This window comes from Echinops telfairi, unplaced genomic scaffold (assembly GCF_000313985.2).
Source record: "Echinops telfairi isolate 266 unplaced genomic scaffold, ASM31398v2 ScPeMD7_443;HRSCAF=831, whole genome shotgun sequence".
NCBI lineage: Eukaryota > Metazoa > Chordata > Mammalia > Afrosoricida > Tenrecidae > Echinops > Echinops telfairi.
In genome coordinates, this window is record NW_022104341.1 from 73,812,921 (window position 1) to 73,824,984 (window position 12,064).

Sequence of the window (12,064 nt, forward strand, 5' to 3'; positions counted from 1 at the left end):
TTTTGATAGCCGGGCACCATCAGCTTTCTACTATTACATTTTTTATACAAATCACCCACACATTATCCTTTTGTGTGTGTGAAAACCATACTCTACCCCCATGGTATTTTTTTGAACTGCAACATATAAAAAATTAGCATGAAGTGCTTATTAAATACCTTTGCAGGGACGGTGCAGATGGCAAAACAAATAACAACAACAACGACAACAAACTGAACAGCATATAATGTATTCAATATTTGCATATAATGTATTCAATATTTGTATAAAATGGTAATTTTCAAGAACGGTGAATAAATAAATCAAAGACTGAGATTAATAGGCAACACTCAAACTACCTTTATAAAGGTAGTGAAGGGGAAAATGATCAGGAAAACAGGAAGGAGTTAAGAACAAAAATTCTAAGTATAAATATTGGCCTATTAAAAATAATGCCTCGCTCTCTCTCTGGCGCTCCAGGAGTTGAAGCATCGGTGCAGACATGGCCAATTCCAAGAACCACACCAGGCACAACCAATCCTGGAAATGACACAGAAACGGCATCAAAAAACCCCGGTCACAACCATACGAATCTCTTACGGGGGTAGACCCTAAGTTCCTGAGGAACATGCGCTTCGCCAAGAAGCACAACAAGAAGGGCTGAAGAAAATGCAGGCCGACAACGCCAAGGCTGTGGCTGCTCGCGCTGAGGCCACCAAGGATCTTGTGAAGCCCACAGAGGTCAAGGCCAAGATCCCAATGGGCGTCAACCGCAAGCTCAGCCGACTGGCCTACATTGCCCACCCCAAGCTTGGCAAGCGGGCTCGGGCACGTATTGCCAAGGGTCTGAGGCTCTGCTGGCCCAAGGCCAAGGCACAAAGCAAGGCTGACGCTCCAGCCAAGGCCACGACTCCAGCAGAAGCTCCCAAAGGTGCCCAGGCTCCCACAAAGCAGAGTTCTCCGTGTGAGGGTGAGAGGGCCTGGTGTGAGCCTGGGCTGTTGCCTGCATGGCGCTGGTGCCTTCTTGTGCTGTTTGTTGTACAAATAAGCCCAGGCGGCGCTGTTATCGGTCACACAAAAAATAATGCCTCATGGGATTAAATATATATATATATATTTCATTAAGATTCACCACATAATGGCATTATATATCAAGGTATTTGAGAATTATGGGTAAGATCTTTACATCTTAAAGTAAGTACCAATTATTAGGATATTTTGTAAAAATACCAATTAATTGTATATTTTGATATATTAAGGATGTACATTGAAATTTAAGGATAACCACTAAAGGACTAGTAAAAGTTACAAGCAGGGGGGGAAATCAAGCAATAAAAAATAATACAGCAAGTAAAGAGAGAAAAAGAATTAGGACAGGATGAATTAGGACAATTAAGATGTAGATTTAGATACAATATTTTGGTAATAACATTAAATATAAATGGATTAAATGGTCCAATTAAAAAGCAAAGATCATCACAGAGTATAATAAAAATTTAACTATTTGCTGCTAACATGAAGAGATTTGAAAACAAAAGGATAGGTAAATATAAAACACTTAAATTCTTTAAAAAGCTGCTTTACAGATAAGAGGTGGAAACAGGGAATCCAAGACAGATAAACCCCTCAGGACTAATAATGAGAATAGCAATACCAGGAGGGGAAGGGGAAGGTGGGGGTAGAAAGGAGGAACCGATTACAAGGTTCTACATATAACCCCCACCAGGGGGACGGACAACAGAAAAGTGGGTGAAGGGAGACATCTGTCAGTGTAAGACATGAACAAATAATAATTTATAAATTATCAAGGGTTCATGAGGGAGGGAGGGAAGGGGGGAAATGAGCTGATACCAAGGGGTCAAGTAGAAAGAAAATGTTTTGAAAATGATGGCAACAAATGTACAGATGTGCTTGACACAATGGATTTGTGTGTGGATTGTGATAAGAGCTGTATGAGGCCCCAATAAAATGATTTTTTAAAAGCTGCTCTAATTGTAATGATTTTTGATAAAGTATACTTCAAGGCAAACAGCCTTATTAATTTAAAGGGAGGCACTTTGAAGTAAGAAAGATACAATTCTAAATGTGAATGTGTGTAACGACCTAAACTCAAAGTACTTAACACAATATGGGCATAGGACGTGAGCAAGCACTTCAGGAGGTTGGGTAGAGACCGACATGGCCAATAAGAGAAGCATCAATAGTTATTAGAAACATGGGATTTGAAACATAATGAAATATCACTCCAGACCCATTCGAATGGCTGGAGCAAGTGACACTTTCACTCCTTGCTGCCAGGTGTGAAAGACTGGCAGTTCTACAAAAACTCAGCATTTGCCTACCCTCAGCCTCGTTACCACTGCCTGTCTGTCACTTTATCATAGCGTGGTGGCTGGTGTGGCTGTGGTCACGTATTTCAGATGTCAGCAGGGTCACCCAAAGTGACCAGTTTTGGGTGGGGCTTCCAGACTCAGAACAGACACGAGTAAGGACTAGGCTCCCCACTTTGGAGGAAGAAGCCGCTGAAAACCTTATGCGGAGCTTTGCAGCAGGTTCGAACACTGACAGTCTAGAGGGCTTGGCGTATGTACATGTGTTTATATGGCAATGCATTGAAGAAGTGGATGGACTTTGGGCCTCTGCTCAAGCCCTGCCTCAACGCAAGAACACTTTGTTCTAACAGCCCGGCATTCTGATCCTCACCCTCCCTGCATGATCGCAGAAGACAAAATGGGTACAATGTGGTGAAGAAAGCTGATGGTGCCCAGCTATCAAAAGATACAGTGTCTGTCATCTTGAAGGCTTGAAGTTAAACAAGCGGCCATCTAGCAGAGAAGCAACAAACCCACATGGAAGAAGCACACCAGCCTGTGTGATCATATGGTGTCGATGGGCTCGGGTAACAGGCATCAGAAGACCCAAAATAAATAAAAAATATTATTGAGAATGAGGGGGGTTGAAGCAGAAACCCCAAACCCATCTGTAGGCAATGGGACATCTCCACAGAAGAGTCACAAGGAAGGGATAAATCAACCAGAGCTCAGTATAGCATCGATGAAACACAATACGTACTGCTCTGGTTCCTTGAGGCTTCCTCACCCCCCACTATCATGACCCCAGTCCTGCCTTTCACAAACCGACCTGCATGGAAGAAGTAAGGCCAGAGTGCTCCTTAGAGGCAAGGATGGCAAGATTTCGTCTTACCTACTTTGGACATGTTGTCAGGAGAGACCCGTCCCTGGAGAAGGACATCATGTGTGGGGTTAAGGGTAAGAGGGAACCCCACAAAACATCACAGGTTTGGTAGGCGCAATTGCACAGCGATAATAAGTAGAGATTATAGTAAAGTCATAGAGAGCATGAGAGTTAAAGGATAGAGTCAAGTAATGGAGTCAGACGCAATTCATGGTAGCATATTTCACCTCAACCCGGCTTGATGGTCCTCGTGGAGGGGGCTTAGCCGTCAGAGAAGAAGCCGCTGCTTCGTCCTCCTTAGTCACCTTCTCCAGCCACCCTCTGGCCAGCCACCCTCCCGAGTACCAGGGAGCCTCGTTATTTATTGCTAACCACGCATCATAATCATACATCACAGAAAGGGGCAATACAGTTCATTCTAGAACAAGTTTGATCACTAACGTCTCACATAATAAAACAGACAATTACTATTCTGGGAGGCATGCAAGTTCCCTGATAGTGGACAATAACCCGAGTCACCAGGAGGGATATTAACATAGGCAATACAATCAATAGGAGAGGAATCACCTAGGGGTGTGCCCACATTGGTTGTGGAATAGACAGTGGTGTCTGCTTGATCTAGACAGCTGATAATGGCTGACTAACCTTGGTCATCCTTGGGCGGGTTTGCCCTCTCTAGTATCTCTTGCAACTGAATAGACCACCATTATCCTTATCAGAAGGGAGTGGGTCTTATTCAGGGTGAGTCAGACTAATAGTCTAGCCACTACAGATGGCCAATGTTAAGGAGAATAACCTCTGGCCTACTTTTGCCAACAGTCACTCTTAAGCAGCTAAGTTTGGTACATATTTTGGGGAGACAACTTAAGAAAATTCCTTCTGTTCCCCACAATCATGCTTGGTAAAGGGGAGGGGCGGCCATTGATTGACAGTGGCTGCATCAATGGGCTCAGGCATAGGAACAATTGTGAGATGGCACAGGTCCTGCGGTGTTCTGTTCTGGGGTGCACAGGGTCGCTATGAGTGAACTGACTCAGTGGCACCTAACAACAACAACAAGCCAAGATAACAAACCAATTGCGATGGAGTCAATTCCAACTCCTGGTGGCTGCATGTATACAGAGAACTGCTCCATTTGATGTCCGTGGCCACGTTTTGAAATGAGATGGCCAGACTTTTCTTCTGAGGTGCCTCTGGGTGGATGTGAACCACCAACCTCTCAGGCAGTAGCCACATGCCCTTTGTGCCAAGCATGGACTTCTGTAAACCAAAAAAATAAAGCCACCGAGTTGATTCTGACGCATCATGGCCCTGTAGGGCGGAGGAGATCTGCTCCATGGTGTGAGACTGTGACTCTCCAAAAGCAACTCCCTCTTCCTCCCCTGGAGCAGCTGAGGGATGGAAACCACCCGTCTCCACCGTTTGCAGCTGAGCACCTCACCCAGGGTGCGACCGGGGCTCCTCACATGTGTTGATTGCATTAATTGGCATAAACTCAAGAGAGATGAGGGCATGTAGTCAACAAAAGTCATGTTTACAGGGTATTTATAGCAGATGTCTTGTTCATAAATAGCCCATTTAGGGACAAGTCAACTGTCCATAAAACCAAAACAACAAGCACACTGCCATGGCGTCAATACTGACCGATAGCAACCCTGTAGGGCAGGTAGAACTGCCCCTGCGAGTTTCTGAGGCTGGAACTGTTTACAGGAGTCGAAAGCCCCGTCTTTCTCCCATGCAGCCACGGGTTCATTTGAACCACAGATCTTGCAGTTAGCAGTCCCATGCACTAGCCTTATGCCACCAGAGCCCTCCAACCGTCCACAGTAGACGCCAGAGAGCATGGAGTTGCAGGCTGCCCTTTAGAAGCAATACTGCCCAGCAATCATAGAAGCTACTGTCTGTAATACCATGAATGAAGCGCACAGATAGACTAGCAGGTGAACTAAGCCAGACTCCAAGGAATATAGAATACCTGATCGCATTTGTGTGCGTTTCAAGAATTTGCACAACAAGGGTGACAAGAATCAGAACAAACACAGGCTGGAAGGGGGCATCTTGACTGGAAAGGGCATGAAGGACCTTCCTGGGGTGCTGGAAATGGCCTCTATCCTGATTGGGGTGACAGGTACATGAGTGTCTACACATAAGATTCACCTAACTGTATATGTAAGATTTGTGTACCTTGTTTGTTGTGTCTTCATCATTAAAGATGGCAGAAAGTGACCATTCATCAAGCCATAGGAGTGGTAGACAAATTCACCACGGCAGGGCATTTTACACATCTCGCTCAGTAGCTCACAGAACAAACTTTTTCAAAAAGCATTAAGAATGTTGCATATTTTAAAAAGAGACTATTTTAACAACATAATCAACAAACCTAGTTCAAAAGACACAAGGGGATCACTGCCTTTAACAACAGAAGAACATGCACTCTCTTATAGTGCACTTTGTATGTTCGTAGACTCGACCATATGTTGGTCCATAAAGTAAGTCTCAACAAAATCTGGAGGACTGAAATTGTTTAAGAGTATGTCTTAGACTGCCAGGCAATTAGGGTGGAAATGGATAGAAACATAAGGGAAAAAAAATCACTGGAATATTTCATTTGTTTGGAAACTAAGAAATACAATTGTAAGTTACCTATGGGTCAAGGAAGAAATCATAGTGGAAATTCAAGAACTATTGAGAAATAGGTGATCATAAAAATATTTGTCAAATCTCCTGAGCTATATATATAAAGCTGTGCTCAGAGGGAAATTTATATCCTTAAATGCATACACTAGAAAGGAAGACAGGCTAGAAATGAATGAGCTATCGATCATCTCCAGAAGCTGGAAATGTGATTTAATCACCTTAATCTTTACCACTTCTACTTGTCTAAGCACGTGTCAGAACGTTAGCATGAACAGTTTATTTGCTCTCACTTCCAATGGCCTATGAGTTCTTGAGGTCAAGAGCCACGTCTTATTATCTCCCACGTGCCGATTAAAGAACCTTGCATGTCCTTCATACCTGTCCAGAGGGAACAGCCTGTCACTGAGGTTGCAATAAACCAGGGTCTTCAAAGGGGAAGAGGGGCTGAGCAGACAGCAAACATGGCCAACTGGCGAGCGATGGACTGCAGTGCCGCTGCAGCTGGGCTCCTGTGCCAGTGCTGGCCGGCTTGCTCACACTCCCCACTTGTTTGTAAGATGGGAGGCACTGACGTTTTCAGTGCAATAGCTCCAGTTCAAAAAAGTGTTAGCAACGAATTCATTTTAGTTTAAAATGCAGTCAGGCACGAACAGCATGCCTGTCAGTTTGGCACCCCGGGTTTGATCTTTCACCTTCAGAGATGGGGAGTGTCCCAGCCAATGGGCTCATGGGCGGCCTCTCTCACCCAGAAAGGCGAGGCTGCTGCTGCTGCAGCGTTGGGTTTCTGAGTCCTATCTGTGCGAAGTCTGCAGGGCTCTTTTGAAAGCCTTCTTTGTAGTCGGCGTTTGCCCCAGCTGAGTCAGACATGTGTTCCCAGAGAGCCCTTCTGCTGCTTTCGTTGTAACATTCTTAATGATGCATTCTGACTTTTTCACTCGGATTTCTACACATTTGTCACCACTTCTGCGTTTGGATCTTCATGCTGGAAAATCTGAGGCTTACATGGAAGATTGATTTTTAATGCCCCTCGTGTTGTTTTTCGGCTGTAACATTTGCATGCAATTAGGACATTTTTAAAAATAGGAGGCCACGGGGCTTGAAAAAGAAGACTCTTCTGGGCGGATGAGCAAATGGAAAGGCCAGCCTTTAATTTTGTTAACATCCCAATTACATTGTGGTAACCCTTGTGACGATTTCTGTCCCTTGTAACGCAACACCTGGTTTTTGCTCCAGGGACAGGGACCAAGACTGGCTGACTCAACCCTTGCTCAATCACCGAGCTGTTTGGAGGACTCGTGGGTTTTTTCTCCACTGGTCAGCAGAGGGCACTGTTTCAAAATTGTTAGAGGGAAAATTGGCTTCAGGCTACACTGCCTCTTCTTTGGGGGTAGGCTTTACTCCCAGGACAGGTGGGGAGATCGTTTTATTCACATTTTTCAAAATGTTCTACAAGAACGAATGACTTTTCCCATATTCCATTGGACCTTGCTGATGGGCGGGAGTGGGCTTCTGTAGATAGGTGCTTATGGAGTAATCGCAAAGCCCCAAATCCAAACCCACCGCCATCGGGTCATTGCGGACTCAGAGTGAGCATGCAGAGGGAGGGTTTCTGAGGCTGTAGATATGTACAGGAGCAGGGAGATTCACCGCATCGTTCTCCCGCGGGTGGATGGTAGGTTTGAACTGTTGACCTTGTGGTGAGCAGGCCAACGCTCACCAGCTAGCGCCCTGATGTATTGAGCACCTACTGTGTGTTCGGCCCTGTGCTCTCTGCTACCCACACACTGGTTTGAAATGGCATCAGCCTCGTGGGAGTGGAAGGTTAGCGGGACCGGCGGCACCAGCTGGTCCACGGGACAGTGCCGGGGCAGTCTGTGTCCATCAAACGGTACAGCCTTCGCATCCCTATGGGGCAGTTCTACCCACCCTGTAAGATCACAGCAAGTGGGAACTCGCTGGATGCGGATGGGTTGGGCAGTATGTTGGATTGTCCTTTTTTTTCTTATAAGAGGAGCCTGGGGTCCGGAGACGTTAAATGATTTGCCCAAAGACACACAGCTTGCGGAGATGGGATTCAGATGTGGAGAGAGGCATCTTCAAAGGCTGGCGCTGGAGTTTCTTGAGAGCTATGTGTCTTAACCCAAAGCAGAGCGATTTTAGCAGCCTGATGCACCAATCACCAGCAAAAGCTTAGAGATAGCGTATTGGGGTTTCCTTTACAAAATGCAGGCTGGTGACCGGTTTGAAGAAGCTAGACTTGGTATTGGGAACAGTGGCATTCTGTCAACTTTTCTCCCTCCTGCAAGTGAAAACCAATACGAATACGTTGGTTCTCCCGCAGCCACCCCCACCCCACCCCCCGCCACTCCCCTAAGGGGCCCATGCTTAAGACCTATTTGGGGAATAAAGTTTACTAAAATAATTTCTCATTTCAGTGGAGAAGGCCAACTGCCAACGTCCTGAATCTGAAAAGAAATAGGCTGTGAATGTAAACGATAAATCTGTTTGAGTGGACTTTTTATTTCTTTGGGTTTTAAAATGAATCACCAGGATTTTCCATAAGGCTGGCGGGTTAAGAGGGGACAGCTCTGTTCATCACCAGATGCTGAGTGGCCAGTTTGAGCTCCTGTGCGGCTGGAGGAGGCCGTGTGGGAGCGGTGAGAAAAGATGTGCTGCAGGGCTGCCGTCAAGGGCGCCTAGCTTCGGCCTCTCACAGATTGGCTGGGTGGACTGTTCTTCCGTCATTCTTGTTTCAGAATTCTTAACGGTTTGCGCTTATTATTGGCTCTTACTATTATTAGAACGGAATACCCAATTACTCTTTTAGCTCTTCGCTCACTCATAGGATGACGCTGGCTTGTTTTTGTGGTCAGCAAATGCCTAGCACATTTTCACAGGGATAACGCAGGAGAGCAATACTGGAGGGCTGAAACAATACACACACCCTTGGATTTTCGTGAAAGGCAATGTGATGTGACCGAGAAGGTGCAGGCTTAGATTCAGTTTCTCAGTCGGATCATGGGGAACTGCTTATTGAGTGTCTACTGTCTGCTGGGCACAGTCCTGGGCACAGGATATAAAAATGGACGACACAAATGAGCTTCGTGTCTTGTCATCGTCGTCGTCGTTGTTGTTAGGTGGCATTCGGTCCGTTCCAACTCTGAGCAACCTTATAGACAAGAGATGAAAACCCGGCCTGGTCCTGCACCGGCCTCACAACTGTTGCTCCGTCTGAGCCAGTCCATCTTGAGAAGAGTCCCCGTGCTTGCTGCCCCTCCACTTTACCAAGCAGGACGTCCTTTTCCAGGCCGGTCTCTCCTGATGGCAGGTCCACAGTACGTGAGGCAACGTCTCGCCATCCTCGATTCTGAAGACCATTCTGGCGGCACTTCTTCCAAGACAGATCTGTTTGTCCTTTTGGCAGTCCGTGGTGCTTTCGGTATTCTTGGCCAGCGCCATCATCCACCATTCCTTCTTCGGTCTTCCTTATTTAACGTCCAACTTTCACATGCATATGAGGTGATTTGAAAAACACATGGCTCAAGGGAGGCGCACCTCAGTCCTCAAAGTGGCCTCCTGGCTCGCCAGCACTTTAAAGAGTTCTTGTGCAGCCTATTTGCTTAATGCATTGTTTGCTCTCTTGACTGCTGCTTCCGTAAGCACTGGTCGTGGATCCAAGCAAGACACGATCCCTGACACTCCACCATTTCTCTATTGATCGTGATGTGACCTACTGGTCCCGTTGTGAAGATTTGGGCTTTCTTTATAGTGAGTTGTACTCCATCCTGAAGGCTGCAGCCCCCGATTGTCTGCAGCAACGGGTGCTTCAAGTCCTCCTCACTCTAAGCAAGCCAGGTTGTGCCATCTGCGGCTTGGAGGTTGTTCCTAAGCCTGCCTCCAATCTGGATATAGTCCAGGCTCCTGGGTCATTTGCTTAGCACCCACTGTTCTAGAGGGAACCCCCAAAGTCAACCCACTGCCATCAAGCCAGTTTTGATTCATAGCAGCCCTCCTGGGTTTCCTAGACTGTCAATCTTTCCAGGATCAGGCAGCCTCAGCCTTCTCCCATGGAGAGGCCAATGGGTTTGAACCTCTGACCTTTTCGTTCGCAACCCAACATTGAACGCACAGTCCTGCCAAGGCCCCTTGTTCTGGTGGGAGGAGACAGACAATGACTCTGAACAAATGTTATGTCGGGGTGAGCGTGCTCTGAAGAGCAAGTAGCTCTTGGGTTGGGTTCTCATTTCAATAGGGTGGTCAGGAAAAGTCCCTGGTGCCGTGGTGTTCGGTCGGAGGTGTGACTAAAGTGAGGCAGGGTGAGGCAAAGAAGAGAGGGTGGTTGGGGGAGAGTGGGCGAGGAGTGTGGTAGGGGAGGGCAGAGATGTAGGAAGTGACCAGATCACCTCAGACCTTGTAGGCACTGACTGGTAAGGGCTTTGCTCTTCCTGAGTCCGGGGAAGCCACTGGATGCCTGGGAGCAAAGGCATCCCCTGCACTGCCTACAGCCGTGGCAGACTCAGTCTGGATGCCCTGTGAGACATGGGCTTCACGGTGACAGTGGGAGGAGGTGCTGGGAGGCTGCTTCTGCAGAGCAGGTGAGGGAGGACGGCAGCTGGGGTCAGTGTCCTGACAGAGCACGTGGTAAGAGGCCGTCAGATCTTGGGCTGTTTGGAAGGAAGAACTGACAGGAATTGTTGGTGGCATGGTGGGTTGTAGGGTCTGAAAGAAAAAAGAAAAACAGCAAAAGGGGCTGGGCTAGCTCAGTTTGCTACATGTAAGGGAGAAACTTGAAACAAAACCAAGAGTGGCCTAATAACATGGACATTTATTTTTCTCACATCAAAGATACAGAAATAGGCTGTTCGGGGCTGCTGTGGGGATTCCTTAAGGCTTTCAGGGATTCAGGCCCGGCCTAGCTCTCTGCTTGGCTCTTCCCAAGGTGTGGGCCTCACCCTCCCCGTGCCCCGTGGCGCCACATCATAGCTGCATCCCAGGCAACGGGAACTAAGCAGAGAAGCGAGACGGTGGGAGCCCTCTGCAGGAAGACTTCTGGAAAGTCCACACAACTGTGCTTCCATTTCATTAACTAAGACAGTCACCGGTCACATCTGGCTGCAGGCGACCTGGGCTACATGTCTCAGAGACCATCTAGGTCCCCTAAGTATAGTGGGGGCTCTGTTCCGAGGGTGGGAGGCATGCATGTCGAGGTAGGCTACCAACAGTCCCTCCCTGAAGAAGTTTCATTTTGGGTTAAACAAGTTCTAATCTTGCTTCTTCCATGATCTAGCTGCGCCACCTGGACTTAAGAGTCTACATCACCAACTCTCTAATTCATCTTGAAAATAACTGGACTACAAGCTTCCTGCCGCCTCCCCCGAGATTTATTGGCATCTAAATCACATATCATTCAATTTGATAGTTCAATCACATCATCATAATCAGTTTTAGAACATTCTCTTCCATCTTGCATGCATCGGTTTTAGCTCCTCATTTCCCCCTAGCCTCTCCTGCGATACCCCCAAGAGACCATCCGTCCAGTTACTGTCTCTATAGATTTATCTATCCTGGATTTCATATTCATAAGAACATTAAATACAAACAACACCCTCCGCCCCCGCAAAACTAACACCAATAACAAAGGAAAACAGGTGAAAACCTCAATCAAAAAGAAAGCAGAAAATTAAAAATGAGAACAAGTTTGAATAAATCACAAGGAAGGTCGATGATAGGGTGCTAAACTTCGACCCCACTGTGTCTGCCACAATCCACTTCCCACTGCATTCTGCAGGGTGGCACGGCGGCTCCCATGCCTGCTCCGCAGTCAGAGGGGCTCCCCAGTTGCCCCTTTACTTTTTATAAAAAAGATTGAAACAGCTGTAAAATGGGTCTAAAACGAGATTAAATGATAAGACATTACATGCTGACCTAAATACGTCTGTCATAATTGACGTTACAATGCTCTCCATCTGGTCACAGGGCTGGCCACATCCCTTGGCTGTGATCGGAGGGGCTCCCCTGGACGTTTAGCCATGTGATGGGTTACTATGAAGACCACGTTGAAAAAGGCCATCGAGGAGTAGATGAGCCAGTCAGGGTGCAGCGTAGCAACGATGAAACATACAACTTTCCTCTAGTTCCTAAATGCTTCCTCCCCACCCCTATCATGATTCCAATTCTTCCTTACAAGTCTGGCTAGACCAGAGGATGTACACTGGTACAGATAGGAACTGGAAACACAGGGAATCCAGGACAG

The 12,064-nt window shown here is 46.9% G+C and overlaps 1 pseudogene; it reads left to right on the forward strand.

The window, feature by feature from the left end:
- Positions 1-481: 481 nt before the first annotated feature.
- On the forward strand, positions 482-2,363 carry LOC105978303 (annotated as a pseudogene).
- Positions 2,364-12,064: the final 9,701 nt, after the last annotated feature.